The following is a 15,619-nucleotide window of genomic DNA, read 5'->3' as shown; positions in this document are numbered from 1 at the left end:
GAGGGGTTGTTGGTTTGTAATTTTGAAAAATGCTAATAAAAAAAATCAAGAATACATTGTTCAAATGTTTTTGAACTCCAGCAAACATGCATAATACAGTTATTTCCTAATTTTACATGCACTTTGATGAATGTAAAGCGGATGAAGACTTGCATTTCCTGCTCCCTTTTACTTCACCCTTGCTCACGCTATTGTTCCCAACAGGCTTATGTCTGGCTATCCCAGGTGGGGGTACAGTGTGCCCCAGACAAGGATTTAGCACTTTGAAACTACTACAGTTGAGATTCTGTGCAGTACAAAAGCATAAATCGCATATCATAACTAGAGATGGGTAGCTATAAACAATGGGAATCGATTGCACTGAGGGGTTCCGAGTGACAGCTGATACACCAAAGTGATGCTCAATGTGGTCTGATGTTAATCAGATCTCCAAGATGGGATACACCCTAGGGTTGAAATCTACCAATCTGTCCCTTAGGGCCACTACTGCAGTGGGTGTAAAGTGGAGGCATTAGGAGCTTTTATACAACATAAAAAAGAACTTGCCTTACCACACAGCAAACCCTGCGGGCATTGGCAATTTCAACAGTTTTGGCTTTTGTGTAGGCATTATATCTGCGTTTGCCAGCACCACAATAATATGTGTAGGTGCGAGCACCATTTGCAAGCTTTTACCATCTTATGGCCAGGTAGTTCTATTAAGGCCAGGTAGTTTTGTTATGGCCAGGTAGGTCTGTTATGGGCAGGTATACTCGTTTAGCGCCTGGAAAATGTGACTCCACAAAAGCAAAATCTGTTGGCATTGCCAGTGCTTGTTACCTGTGGGGGTAATTGTATCAGTTTCTCCATGCTTTAATCAAAGCCATGCTTCTACATCTACCATAACAGCTGTAATAGGCAACATTGCATTTTTTTCTTCTTCTTTTTTGCTTATTTTTTCTAGCTATACTAACTCAAACGTCGATGGACCTCATTAAGAATTCAGCAGTAAAAAAGTGGCAGTAATTCCATTAGTGTCACTTTTTTGGGTGGTAATGGAAATTGGTAAATCAGTTTGGTGGTAATACAACAGTGAAAATCACATGATTGGAGGGGGCGTGGTCTGGCGCCAAGAAAGATGGCCGCCTAATACACTAGCTCCGTCTCCCTCATAATTATCTAAGACATTATCTACAACTTTCCCTGCATTTTTTCTCTACCTCTGTTCAGTCGGAGCTTCCTTGGAACATCTGGTGCTGTCACCGAAGACCTGACTTTATTCCTCGCTCCACAGGTTTGTGGCACGGTGCGACACCACATGAGCGCCTGTAGTTCAGAATCGCATCCGCCTTGTATGAGGTAACTCCTGGCGTCCTTCCTGACGTGATGCGCACCACCGTCTGCTTTTTGCTCCAGGATGTTCGGGAGGAATTTAATTAATAGTTTAACGTACACCGCCATGCTGCATCAATATTTATAATGATTTAGACAGTGAACTGTTAGATCCTGGAGAAATGCAATGAAAGTAATCATATTTACACATTACTGAGACTCTAAGGAGGGAAAGAAGAAAAGCGTTACAATACTCAGTAATATTACTTTCTGCGGCATATATTTGCTTCCTCTGCTACCAACCACATTATTTTATCTATGCTTGTGTCACTGCTTTCTGGCTCCCCGCTACATAATTTTCTACAATCTGAAACAACTTTATTAAGGGTTATAAGAGCTGCCCTCTTCCTTCTGGCTTGACTGCAATATCATAAAGCTTTCTCATCTGTCTTTACCACAGCACAGAAAGTGTTTTTTTGTTCTGCTCAGTCATTAATTGAGGCAGTCTACACATTAAATCATTTGCTACTTGATCAAACATTCAGTACTGTTCATCTTTAAGCGTAATAGAATTTATACTGCAGGATATAAATCAACAGCTGCAATACGAGGTGTGCTTCTTTGGATCTGAACATCCTTGGCTCTAACCATCTTCAATAAAAACTCTGGGGGCTGCCTCTTCTAACTATTAATACACTGGTTATTATTTGCGCTCTGCTTCACTGATTCTGCCTGTTGTAACTCGAGGATCCCTGGCATTTTAAGCAAATATACTTACCTCACTTTACAGGCTAAATGGCTTTAAACAAACACAACCAAAACACCACACCTGCTACAAAAGATTCCACACCTCCTTCCACGAATCTGAAAAGGCCCAAGCGTAATTTGCCGCCACCGCTCAACATATCTGACCCGGCCTTAGAAGCAATCTTATCAGAAATTCGAGCTTTGCAGCCCTTCATTGAGACCACGAATCAAAATCTACAACAATCGGACGACCAGTGGAAGGGCTTTGAAGAGCGTATGGAGGAGATAGAGAGGCGGGTTGGTATTGCAGAAGACTTATCTCCCGGGGTGGTTATGATGGGAAAATCTACCAAAGACCCCCAAAAGCACAACGAGGACAAGAAATAGACGCAACAACCTTCGAATATTAGGCCTGCCAGAAGGATGTGAGGGATCAGATTCAATCACTTTTCTACAAAATTACTACCTGCCATTTTTCACTTACCCTTGGATACCCCTTTCAACATACAGCAAGCTCATTGCATTGGTCAATGTAGTGCCTACGGTTACCCTCATTCTCCTCCTAGAACACTTATCTTTTACTTACTTGAATTCATGCAGCTTCAACTTATTATGTCATCTATCAAGGAAATAAAAGCCCTATTCTGGCATGGAAGTAAACTATATATTGCTCAAGATGTGGCCAAAAGTACTGCTTTACCTAGGAAGGATTTTTTATCCTATCGTCCTGCTCTGAAGCAACTTAACATCCGGTATAGCTTATACCACCCATGCTCTTTTAAGGTCACACACAATGGTCGCTCTGCCATGTTTGATGATCTGGCTGATTTAAAGGTTTTCATATGTTCCATCAAAACTAATAGCATGGACACGTCCTCTCCGGTGAATCCTTCAACTTCCATTGGAATATGAGTTTTTCTCTTTTTCATTTCTTCTTATCCTTGCTTTGCTTCTATTTAGAGCCTCAAATACCGTTATTAGATATTTTTACTTAACTGGGATGAGACGGTAGCTGATGAGGTGCCCCTTTTTCGCTGCGTGCTGTCTTTCTTTTTGACAGCCCGGCAGGCTTCACCAGCTCCTGATACATTTTTCTTCCTTTTTTTGTCTACCTATTTCCCTGGCCTGTTTCATCCTGTTACTCTGTGCTGTGGTCCCTACTGTATTTGATTCAAAAGTATTTCCTTTTTTGCTCACCTCAGTATGAAACGTTGAATATCAGGCCTTCCTTCCCTTTCCTTGACTCCTATTGTGTTTGCCTCTTGTGTCTCCCCTTTAATTGTTGGACATCTAATTTTTTTTTGATCTTGGTGTGATGGATTAGTTTCATGAAATACCTCCTCCATTGATAAATGTCATTTAAATAGATATTTAAATGTTACTTGGAACATCAAGGGCTGCAATAACCCCATTAAAAGGTGTAAAATGTTACCTTATTTGAATAAATTCAAACCTTCGGTAGCATGTTTGCAGGAAATGCATCCATCCTCTAAGGAGGTTATGAAACTTAAATCCTTGTGGGCTAAGGAGATTATTGCAAGCCCTGCGGTTGCCAAGAAGAATGGTGTTGCTATATTGCTAAGCAAAAAAAAATAAAGATGTGGATACTGAAGGACGCTGGGTATGGATCAAGCTCCTTGTCGACTCTGTACAAATTTCTATTTTGAACATCTATGGACCTACTCAACCAGACATGCAGTTCTGGATATCTGTCAAAAAAATGATTCTTACAAACAATTTTATTAATCTAATTATGTGTGGTGATGTAAATCAGGTCATCGACCCGTTTTTGGACAGGAAAGCCAGCTGTGTGTTTAAAACCTCTAAATCTCACAAATCTTTTCTGGAATGTTTCTGAAACAGGTTTAATTGATTGCTGGAGGCTATCACATCCCACATAGCTCGATTATACATTTCACTCTCTTCCTCATAATACATTATCCCGCCTTGACTACATCTTTACGTCTAAAACTCTCACTGGCACTATTGTTGACTCTACCAATTCCAATATTCTTATTTCTGATCATGCCCCGGTTAGTACATCTTTTATATTTGATGATATCAGTAGGCCATCCTCACGGTGGAAATTTTATAATCACTTATTACAGGATCAGCAATTGATTTCTTCGGTCCAGTCCTTCTTACAACATTTCTATGAAGATAATCATGCTGAAGATACCTGTGTGGTAAACAACTGGGATTGATTTAAGGCTGCTCTTAGGTGTCATATCATGGCATACCCGGGTAGGGAAAAAAAGATGCGAAAAAAACACCTCGACGATCTTTACTCTCAACTTACATCTTCCGAGCATCAATACTATCAAAACCCAAATACTTTAAATCTTCATATTGTGATGACACTTTGCTGCCAAATCAACAAGGACCTTACCAATTTAGCAGCAGTTACCATACTTAAATACAAAAAAAGTATCAAACCTCTAATAAGGCTGGAAAGTCACTAGCTTCATATTTAAAAACTAGGAAAGAAAGGTTTTATGTCTCTCACAAAAGATACCTCTGGCAATGTTCACAATCACCCCAAGGAAATCCTGAACTGCTTTAAAATAAAATGAGAATTTATATACTCCTGATACCCCAATCTCCACTGAGAATATCCAGTCTTTCCTCAATAAAATTAATAGATCATCCTATCCGCAAATTGATAGCTCCCATTTAGATAATGATATTACACTTTCTGACATTATGCAAGCCATTAAAGGTTTAGGTGGAAATAAAGCCCAAGGCCCGGATGGTCTCTGCTGAATTTTTTAACACTCTTCCTCATTCTCTTGCACCTAAACTTAAGTCATTATGCTCTTACTTTGCCTCACACAAATCATCTTCTGGTTCATTTTCTGAAGCTCTGTTTATATTATTCCCCAAACCAGATAAAGACCCCTCTTGCACGAGTAACTATCGTCCTATATCCTTCATCAACGTAGAATGTAAAATCTTTGCTAAATTCTCGCCAATAAAATTCAATCTTCCCTCCCGGGTCAAATCTGATCAAGTGGGATATGTAAAAGGACGCAACATCTCCTCCAATGCTAGACTATTTTTAGATGCTATTCATATTATTTCTAAAGACAAAAAAGATAGACGGGGGTATGTGGCTATTGCTCTGGATGCACTAAAGGCATTTCATCATGTCAGTTGGGACTTCATGTTCCAATCTTTTCATTGGAATGGTTGTGGTGAACAATTAATTTCCTTCGTTAAACTTCTCTATTCTTGCCCCAAATCCTCTATTTGTATCAATGGCCAATTTTCCTCCTATTAAGAGGAACACTACAAGGTTGCTCTCTTTCCCCTATGTTGTATATTCTTTCGCTGAAACCTTTACTTGAGCTAATTAGGTCTAATAGAAACATACCAGGAATCCCAGGAGGTTCTACACATTGTAAAATTGCAGTTTACGCTCATGACGTCCTCATTTTTATTGAAAATCCCAAGCTCCACCTTTCACATCTGCTCGACACGATCCATCAATTCAGTTTTGTTTCAGGATATAAACTTAACAATGAAAAATCTGAAATGCTTCCCCTTAACTCCTATTGTTTTAAACATGATTTGGATTCTTTTGGTTTAAAATGGTGCAATGACTTTATCAAATATCTAGGTATTAGCTTTGCTCCCACGATACATGATTAACTTAATACACGAATATTACCGGACAAACTTAAAGATCTTGCATCTAAATGGTTTCCCCTTTACCTTTCATGGTGGTGTAGGCTTGATACAATCAAAATGATGCTCTCCCCTATTATCTTATATTCTCTTCAGCTCCTTCCGGTTTCACTCCCTTTTTCTTTTTTCAAACCTATCTACTCCATATTACTTGACTTCCTATAGGGTCCCGGCAAATGTAAAATAATTGCAGTAGCCAAATGAAAAGCCTTGTACGATATGGGGGGAGTCAAGTTCCCAGATTACAAACTTTATCCCTCGGCCTTCCTTGTTAAACAATCCTAATGTTGGTTTAACTCTTCCCTTATGTCGGATACCCCGTCTTGGTTAGATTACAGGAAAATATGGTTAATCCATGTGATCCAGTGGATCTCATTTATCGGTTTAACTACACCTCCGTGGCCTTATCTGATCCTATTAAATCTTCTGTTGCTGCTTTAAAGGTCTTCCTTTTCCCCCATAATAAAACTCCAAACAAAGACGTATCTCCCTTGCTTTGGCAAAACAAAAACTTTGTTATTAATAATAGAACTTTGAATCGTAAATCCTGGCTGAAAAAGGCATTAGATTTATCCGACAAATGATCAATGGACCTATTATTTTACCTTTTCAGTGATTGAGACACTTATTTTCTATCCCTAAAACGGAATTTAACTTTTATAACAAATTGGTCAACGCATGTCTTGATACTCTTCATCACTTTTCGAATAATATCCTTTTACCTGATGTCCTTACATTATTGCAGCTAACCACATCACTCAACCTTAGCGCTTTTAAAGTATTTATACCCCTTACCACAAAACTGTGGCACAGCCAGTATGTTTGTTATGGCAAAGGGACTTTGGTCTAGCCCTTGATAAGCAGACATGGTCCATAGTATTCTCCAAAATTAAAAACATCTCAGTATCTGCCAACTTTACGCAACACTTTCTCTTTTTCCTTCATAGGGCGTTTATTACTCCTGTTAAACTTTCCAAATCTAAGAATGGTTCAAATGACAGTTGTGGTACCTGTGGTTAAGCCCCAGCTTCGTACGAACATATGTTTTTTAATTGTTCTTTTGTCTTTACATTTTGGCAAGATGTCTGTAAGTACCTGAAACTAATATTCAAGATTGATGTTCCACTTTCCTTTTTGAATATCGTGTTAGGTAGCCTCGCTATTCAATGTAATGACATGCAAACATCAAAAAAAGAACTATATGATTTATTTATCATTATTGCTTTAAAACTTATAACTGCCAATTGGAAGAATTCACGTTCCTTATGTATTAGAGGTTGGTGGAACAATATTTGTCCCATACAAAGAATGGAACATTGTATGGCTAAATTGCAAGATTCTACTAGAGTATAATGCAAAATCGTAGTTCTTCATTCGTTATCTGGACTGTTTCAATGCTTCTGCACATGGCTCAAACTTATTTGTGTATAATTCTAATATCATAAACTTTTTCAAATTATAACCTATGTATCTTAATATCGTGAACATTATATTGTTGTGAACATTCTTTTTCATGGCTTACTTAAGGTTAATCTTTTATTCTTAACACTGCTGTTATTTGAAGTTAATTTGCTTAATCGGGCTAGTATATTATTTGTCAGTTGAAATGTATGCTTCACATTCATGTAGTTATTACTGTAATAAATATTATTAAACAAAAATCACATGATTACCACAAACCCATAATAAGTCCCTATAGGTGTCATAATTTAGCGATTTAGTCTGTGATTTTACTGTGGAATTACCACCAAACTTGTTTGCCATTACTGCCATTCAGTCCTGTGAATTAACTGCAGCATTACGCAGGATGACAGTGTAGGTAATTCAACTGCGATAAATCAGTTGATTTTACGCCCTTGAAGTGTAGACTTTACCTTCAGCTTGTTGGAGGTAAATCAATTACTTGAAGGCTAAACTTGGAATTCAGCAGTGCAGTAAAGGTGGCAGTAATTCCATTGCTGACAGATGGGGGAGGTTTCAACCCACTAGTCCAGGCCCTGCAACATTACTGTGCATTGCTTGCATCAGGAACATCAGAATGGCCGCTGGAGAGCATTTTGCTAGCTAAAAATCATCCAGAAGGGCGCAGTAAAAATCTGAAAAATAGGCCGCCATCCACTTTTGCCTAGGTCAGTGGTAACACGAGACCACTGCCAAAACCCATCACTTGGCTGCCCACAGAGCAAGGCTGATTGCAAAATAAACACAGAGCTGTGTGAAAATCCATTTTTTTCTTGGTTGTCAAATTTGCAAAAATCATGGCTCACAAACCACCCAAAAGATCCAACCTCTTGTTGGGTGTTGAACATCATTCTACTTCAAGAATCCACAGAAATATAATGTCCGCAGGAGTATATGTTATCAGAACAAAACCCACTTTTGAAGATGGTTGCTGGGAAGAAATCTGTCAAAAATGGGTGTAATACCGTTACTCGTCTCTGTCAGATGCTGGCGATTTCTAAATCTAACAGGAGAAGCTGTGTGTCAAAAAGCTAAATATGCCAAGGAAGGGACTTCCATCAAATGCAATATAGGGTGACACACATTGATTTTCATGTTGAAAAAGACCGGAATTGAATATATGTTTGCTGATTTTAAATTTGTAACTGTAATTTTTTACAAGGAACTATGTCACAATTGATCATAAGATAACCTGAATCAGCTAAAACTTCAAAGAGGCTTTCTTCCCCTGAGAATACCCCACCCTGTTCCTTCCCACCAAAAGGAGAGGATATCGCATTGGGATGCTAATGAGAAGGGGAGGAGACTTCCTCTGCTGTTCTGGGAAAGAGACAATGGAGTACTTGAACTGAATGGAAATGCTAATTCGTGTGTGACTGACATCAACTGCCCTGGCAGGAAGACAAGCCATGTGACTCTGACTCAGCCAAGCTTTGGAGGCGGGCCAGACTGAAAATTTGGATTTGAAATTGGACTTAATATATGTTTAAGGAAAAGACGTATAAAAAAATGTACCGAACTGACAAAAATATGAAACTTGGAGTTTAAAACTAATCTGGAATCTGTGAGACATTCAGAGACTGAACCATGAAAATGTTCATATTCTAGCAATTGTGATTGTTAGGAACATGAAGAATTACAGGAATATGCCCAGATGATGGTATGTGCATGTATGTATAAAAAAATGTTACCGATCCGAAAATGTGTAACCAACCAAAAGTGCAAAAAATTGTCATTTATGAACCAGAAATCGTAGGAAGGTAAGATTTTGACAGAAACGTACCTTAGGCAATCTGTGATGTGTATATGTATTATTTACAAGTTGTGCATATTGAAAATATGTTTTTTTGGGAAAAATAGATTTTCTGGGTAAAAGCAAAGGGGAGGTTCTTCCCTAGGTTGTAAATGGCAGCATCACTCTGACACATGACACCTCATGACACACTGTTCCTTTCTCAAATCAGGGGACAGGGAAGTCTCTGACCTATCAGATCCTTAGAGGGTTGGGCATAGACAATCAGCCTCCCCACCCACTTTAGAAAATGGATAAATAGGGACTGCTGAGGACAGGCAAGACACACACGCTTTCACTCATCAACTGATCCATTGGCGAAGCACCCTGCCGGAAGATCCAGACTCCAGATCCAGACTCCAGAACCAGACTCTAGAACCCTGAAGCAGAGGCCTAATCCAAAAAGCTGAACCCTTTTCAGCAGGCCTTTAAAAACCTTGCAAACCTGATTTAACCCCTAACTTCCACGGGGCCTAACCTAACTCATTCAACAGCCTGGCTGAGCTGTTTGCTGCTTCTGGCCAAGAACCCGTGCTAGAACCCAAGATCCAGACCAGTCCAGCAGAGCTGTAACCCACAACCCGTCAGATCCAGTCCAAGAGGCCGCGCAGACCAGAGTTCCTTGCTGAGAGCAGAGTCCAGGTGCCCTGATCCTGTCCGGTGGCGAGTGAAGTCCAAACCCTTGACCAGATCTTTGACGGGCCCATTCCATTCCAAAACCAGAGTTGTGAGTATTTAGTGTAGAACTGTCCATAGTCATCTCTTAGTTTAAAGTAATCCATCCAACCCATTCCAACATATCCAGACTGCATTGTAGAATCCTTTCTCATCCATCTAATCCTGTGATAATTGTTAGTGTAAGCCAACCTGTTTGCAATTCAAAGCGCAATTTCATTTGAAATCTTGACTCCTTTTGAGAAAAATCTACCTTCACTAAAACCTCTGTAATTTTTGAACCGTATGTGCTAATGTCATTTTGAAGCAAACATCCTCAGCTTTCAAACAAACCCAAAACGACATTTCAATTCCTTATAGATTTTCCGTAATCGGGTTTCCCGCACGCGGAAAAGTTGCAGCAAATTTGCATTTGGCTAAATTTCACCACATGTAAAAACAGCTATTTCTTGAATTCAACTTCTGAATTTCGTTTTCCATCTGCTAACCATTCAACAGTCATTGCTAGTGTTGACCTGAACCAATCCAAAGCAACTCTCACTAGTTCTGAATCTCATCTAGTAAATTAAAATGATTTTTAGCATTTTCCCCATCACTTCATATTACATTTAAAAGCAATTGACCTGTTTTGAAATCATTAATGTTCTCTCTAAGCTTGCTGGGGGGAATCGGGTTTGAACTGCATTGTTGATTGTTATTCCTGAAACCTGTGTGCCCTCATTCCATATCTCTATATTGCATATTAGGGGGGAGTGAGTAGTAACAGGGGTAAAGAGTGATCACATTGTCTTTGATTGAAGTCATATCAAGTTTATTTCTGTGTTGCATTCCTTCCTATCATTACATTTCCTTGAACCCATACAAGTTATTCTCTGCTACATTATTCTTCCTATTCCTACTCCTAATTGATTAAAGAGCATGTTGATATTGTAATATTACCCATTGCTGATCATTGCTCATATTCATAAGTGTGATATTCAGATATTATTCATATTCATAAAAGTGTAATCTATATATTGTTCAATTCTTCAAATAAATCTTATAAATTGCAAAACAAACCTATTTTTTGGTTCAGTGAGACCGGGGGGATTCAAAGAGAGGGGTGTTATATAAGGGTACATCATCCAGAATTAAAAGAACGTTTGACATAAAAATATATAAATAAGGGTTTCCATTAGGCATCCCATACTAGGCATTGACTTAGTTGGAGTGCTGGATTGAAATCACTTACAGATTGGGGGATTGTAGCGGGATTTCTGGATTAGATCTTCCACTTGTGCAGCTACAGTGTGCTAACTGACAGGATACATAAATCCTGTTGGGCTACCACGCTGTGTTACACTGTAAAAAACACCCCTCAAAAGGGAATGCTCTAAGGAAACGGTCTGTTTTGCAAAAAATAAAATAATAAACTTCTGTAAGTCAGGAAGGAATCTAATATTTCTGAAATGGCGACATTGGTAGACAACAAGATAGCTAGAGAACACCTTTTACATACATTATTTGTGAGAGGTGAGTGGACTGAACAGGACCAGGATGTGTGGTTGCAGGCAATCGCACACCAGATCACTGCAACAGGGTTAGTTATCTGGAGAGACCAGGGTCCCTTACATGTGGCCTTGAGTGAACTATATATGGCCCCTAAGGCCAAGGATGAGCAAAATAAGATTGCCAAGCTAGCAGCACATCTATATTTATCTATGGGAGCCATACAGGATAAATATGCTGAAGGCCAAGATGTGGCAAGTAGGCAGCTGATGGCATTAGAAAAGGCCCAATCTGATCTGGACTCTTCTGAGCAGAGGCTACAGAGGAGCCAGTAGTCAGAAAATGAAAGCAGGCAGTACATAGTTAAAATAAAAGAGGTCATGGGTATCCTGCAACAGGAAAAGGCAGAAAAGGAAACCAGAATTCTGGCCTTGCAGAAGGAGTACCAAGAAAGTGGGGACTCCCTACTGCAGAGCCAGAAAAAGCTGGAACAACAACTGGACTTCAACAGGGCATTCGCAGAGCAGGCAGTCACCCTGCAAAACCACCTAGATAGAGAGAAGGCAAAGAGAAACAAATTAATTCTGAAAGACCTGGACACCCAGGCAGAGTTTTATGAAGAGCGCCAGAAAGCTGGTGCCCTTCAAAGACAGAGGGACGACCTGGCGGGACAAAGGCAGGCTCTTGCACAGGAAAGGGACACCTTAGGCCAGGAAGTCTGTCACTTAAAATGGAAACTGGAAGAAAATCACCGGGCCCTCCAGGGACTGGGTGACCTCCAAAAAGAGCATGATAGATTGTTAGAGCACACCAGGAGGGTGGAAGATGCTCTTGCAAGAAAGGGTCCAGCCAGTAGGGATGGGACCCAGGAGGTAACCCTCCTGCAGCAAAGACCGGCCAAGTACTCAAAGACAAACCAGGAAGCACAGAGAGAAAATGAGGCTCTCTGTGAGAAAAATGATAGGCTCCAAAGGCAGGTAGCCATGCAAGAGAGACTGATAGAGACTAGTAAGGCCTTGATTGAGGAACAGAAAGCTCAGGTTCTTGCATGGCAACAGGGAGCAGGGGCTGATAGAGATGAGGTTCGCTGGGAAAGGGAAACACCTGAGCATAACCTCAGGAACCCTAGGACCAGAGGCCTTCATCACTCCCTGTCCCTGGACTCTGCCGCCCCCATGTCCACTGGCGCACATGAGCCCAGGGCCACGGGGATGGCAGATTACTCTCCAGTCAGGTCAGAAGTATTGGACTCATAGACCAGTACCTTCCAGGTATGGATGGGTGGGCATCCGGTTATGGGTACCCAAGTACAGTGAAATTTAGTGGGGAACTCCAGGAGAGTATGCCCACTAAGGGCATCCTGAAAACCTCTGCCCAGCTAGGACAGTTTGGTGGGGGGGTACCCATCAAATCCTGGGAGCAAGGAGGAATCAGAAGACTCCGCTGAGCACCCCAGGGCACAGGAGACTAGGTCCCCACAATCTGCCAGCCATTCCCAGGCTCGCAGAATCCGGGAGAACATAGAAGACCAGACGGGCACCTCTGGGAGCAGTGCCTCTGAGTCAGAGGATGAATGGACCAGGGTTACCCGAACCAATAAGGCAAAACGGGCCTTGCTTAAGGACCCCTTAAAACAGATCAAGGCAATAAGGAGTGTCATAACGCCTTATCATAAGAACGCTAAGTATTCTGTTTGGGAACACTTAAAGCTCTTTGAGCAGATGATGGAAACTTTCCATCTGAAAGACAGCAGTAGCTGCATTCAGTATGTGAAATGGACCTTTTCACCAGAATACTCCAGTTTCATTGCGGGGCTGGAGGACCAAAATCATTCAAGATGGTCCACATATAGGGCGGCCATCTTGAAGCATTTTTCTGTTCATAGAAAACCCCAAGAGGCTCGCAAGGCAGCCTACAACTTGCAATGTGGGGAGGATCAGGCCCCACAAGAATTTGTGCAGGAGTTGAAGCGTGCCTTTGCGCAGACTACCAGAAGGGTGCGCACGGACAGCAAAGAATTTGTTAATACTTTTTTCCATGCTCTACCAAAATATATCATGACCCAGCTAGTGAGAGATTTTCATGAGAAAAGATCACTAGACTGGGTCATTGAACAGGCCCCCCGGATCTATGAGGTGCAAAAGCCCATAGAAAACAAGAATGCTCAGAAAAGCCCCAAACCAACCAACACGCCTGCTGCTGCTACGGTGGCAGAGTTAAAGGTTGCCCCCATTTTGGATTTGGAGATGGGGGGGGCCTAAAAACCCACCTGCACAGCAGAATAATTCCAAGCCCAGAAGGCCCTCGGGCCAGTCACAGAGAGGGAGCCAAGGAGGTAGTCCCACAATGGGATCCCTCACTCCCCTATCTAAGTCCCAGCTACAAGAGGAACAGACCCATCCTGGGTTGTGTGGACTCCTCCAGCCCAAGGGGGGGATCCAACCACGCAGCCCCTAACCCAGGGAACTTCCCTCCTCACTTCCCCCAGGAGGGCAGAAAATCCCCAAATCCTGGGCAGAACTTTTCCCCAGGTATCCACAACATTTTCAACCCCAGAATAATCCATCCTTCTTTCCCCACTTTTCTGAGCCCAGACAACCTAATCCGGGAGGGGAGGCCAAGGGTGGGGGTACCCAAATCTTCCCACCCTGGGGTATTACCAGAGAAGGGATAGCTACCCTTCCCGGGATCAGCCCAGGGGAGAAATGAGAACCCCGTATCAGCCTGAGCGGGTGTCACAGAGTGCCAGGTCCAAAACATGGCACAGGATCTGGGTCGCATGCTGAGGGCTCAGAAGAACCCCCAGATGAGCATGCCGGCGCAGACTGCCCCAAACTCCGGACCTGGTGCTCCAGAACAATGACGGGGCCAGCACCCCGACAACTCACCGGTTCCCAGGAAAGAGGCACAAGGGGAAGGGGGGTGTAAAACCTTGGAGTAAGCTTCCTTCCTCACTTGTAAAAAGCCCCTGGAAACCCAGGAACCGGAACAAAAATCTCCTGCCCCTGAAAGTCTGCCACCCAAGGAGCAGAGGTGGGGTAGGAGAAACAAAGAACCCAAAAAGACACATTTTGAGGAGAAGGTACAGATCTTCCCAATTGAAGGAGAGGGGTCCTCAGAGGATTCTGGGGAAAGGATCTTCTCCTTCAGAGATGGGGTAACTCATCCCAAAGAAAAATGAGTCCCAAGGGATTCAGGTCCAGACTGGGTAGATGTTGGGACTGAGCTAGCGCTGCCCATCATCCAATCACAGAACCAACAGCACAAAAATCCCCAGGTTCAAACCCATCCTGGTGACTGCCTCCAAAAAGGTGGGGGGGGCGGCCCAGAACCAGGGGAACTCAAAACTTCTCCCATCTCTAGTTGCCACCTTTTTTCTTTCAGATTCCCAAGGCTCCCCACATAATTCTGCCCAAATCTCTTCTCTCTCAATGTCCAAAACTAGAAAATGAACCCACCAGTTGTCCAAAAATGTACATTATCTGTGCCCCCTTGTGGTGAAGGAGGGAAGATACTATGCCCCGGTACAAATACAGGGGCAGGGTACAATTTTGGCACTGGTGGACACTGGATCCCAAGCTACCCTTCTGTCCAAAAAGGCCTTTGATGAACTGAATTCAGGAAGGGGGGAGAATTGCCAAATTCCCCTCGCCTCTCTTCCTGGACAACTTCCGAACTTTGACGGGAAGGAAATTCCCATCGAGGGGACTGCGGATTTGGACATTAAAATTGTGTGACACAAGGTGAAGCACCCTGTCATAATGTGAAAACAGAAAAATAATGAGTCCGGGAAGCCCAAAAAGAAACACACCAACACAGGTTACAAAGAAACATACAAGTGCTTTATTTCAAGCTACAACAGTTACCAAGTCAATTGACAAACGGATAGCTATTCGGCTCTCAGTATAACATAACGAACTTCAACGAGGGTTCGATGTGTTAGTGAGAGACCGCATTTTGGAATACCCGGGCCTTTTATACAATTTGTCCAGCCCTTGGCCAACCCTCTTGCGGGTTAACCATTCTGCGAAATATTTAATTCTGGTCTTAGGGTTCCTTGCCAGGTCAGTCCTTTAATATATGCATTTCGATTAGTTTCGCTGATATAAGTAGTACATTTACTTATAGGTCAATGGTAGGACAAGGTCTCTGTTCGCGACCCCGACAAGTGGCCTGCAGGCATATTAATTATTCAGTTGTACGGAGGTCACAAAGGCCAGAATCTTAATCAGAATGTCATTTGGCCTCCATTTTGATGTTTAGGGTGACTTCTACATAACAAGGGAACCTAAAATGCCTGCTCAATCCAAGATGGCGACTTACATTGGTTTCTCTAAGGTTAAGACCTTGCCGTGGAGTTTGTTCGCACATGATGTTTAGACAACTTGGCGTAGGCCAATACACATACAATTGTTACAATAGGAGGCATAATATTGTTTCTATTCCGACAAACCCTCC

General features: G+C 42.0%; 1 protein-coding gene across 1 annotated transcript in view; it reads left to right on the top strand.

Annotated features, from left to right (window-relative positions):
• The window catches only part of TGDS (TDP-glucose 4,6-dehydratase), a 521,057-nt gene that overhangs the window by 464,667 nt on the left and 40,771 nt on the right, over nucleotides 1-15,619 (top strand). The gene's annotated exons all lie outside the window — the stretch shown is intronic.

The sequence above is a fragment of the Ambystoma mexicanum genome, chromosome 7q, assembly GCF_040938575.1.
Source record: "Ambystoma mexicanum isolate Mex_15411 chromosome 7q, UKY_AmexF1_1, whole genome shotgun sequence".
NCBI lineage: Eukaryota > Metazoa > Chordata > Amphibia > Caudata > Ambystomatidae > Ambystoma > Ambystoma mexicanum.
The sequence above is the reverse complement of the archived record's forward strand: the minus strand, read 5'-3'. Positions and strand labels throughout refer to the sequence as shown.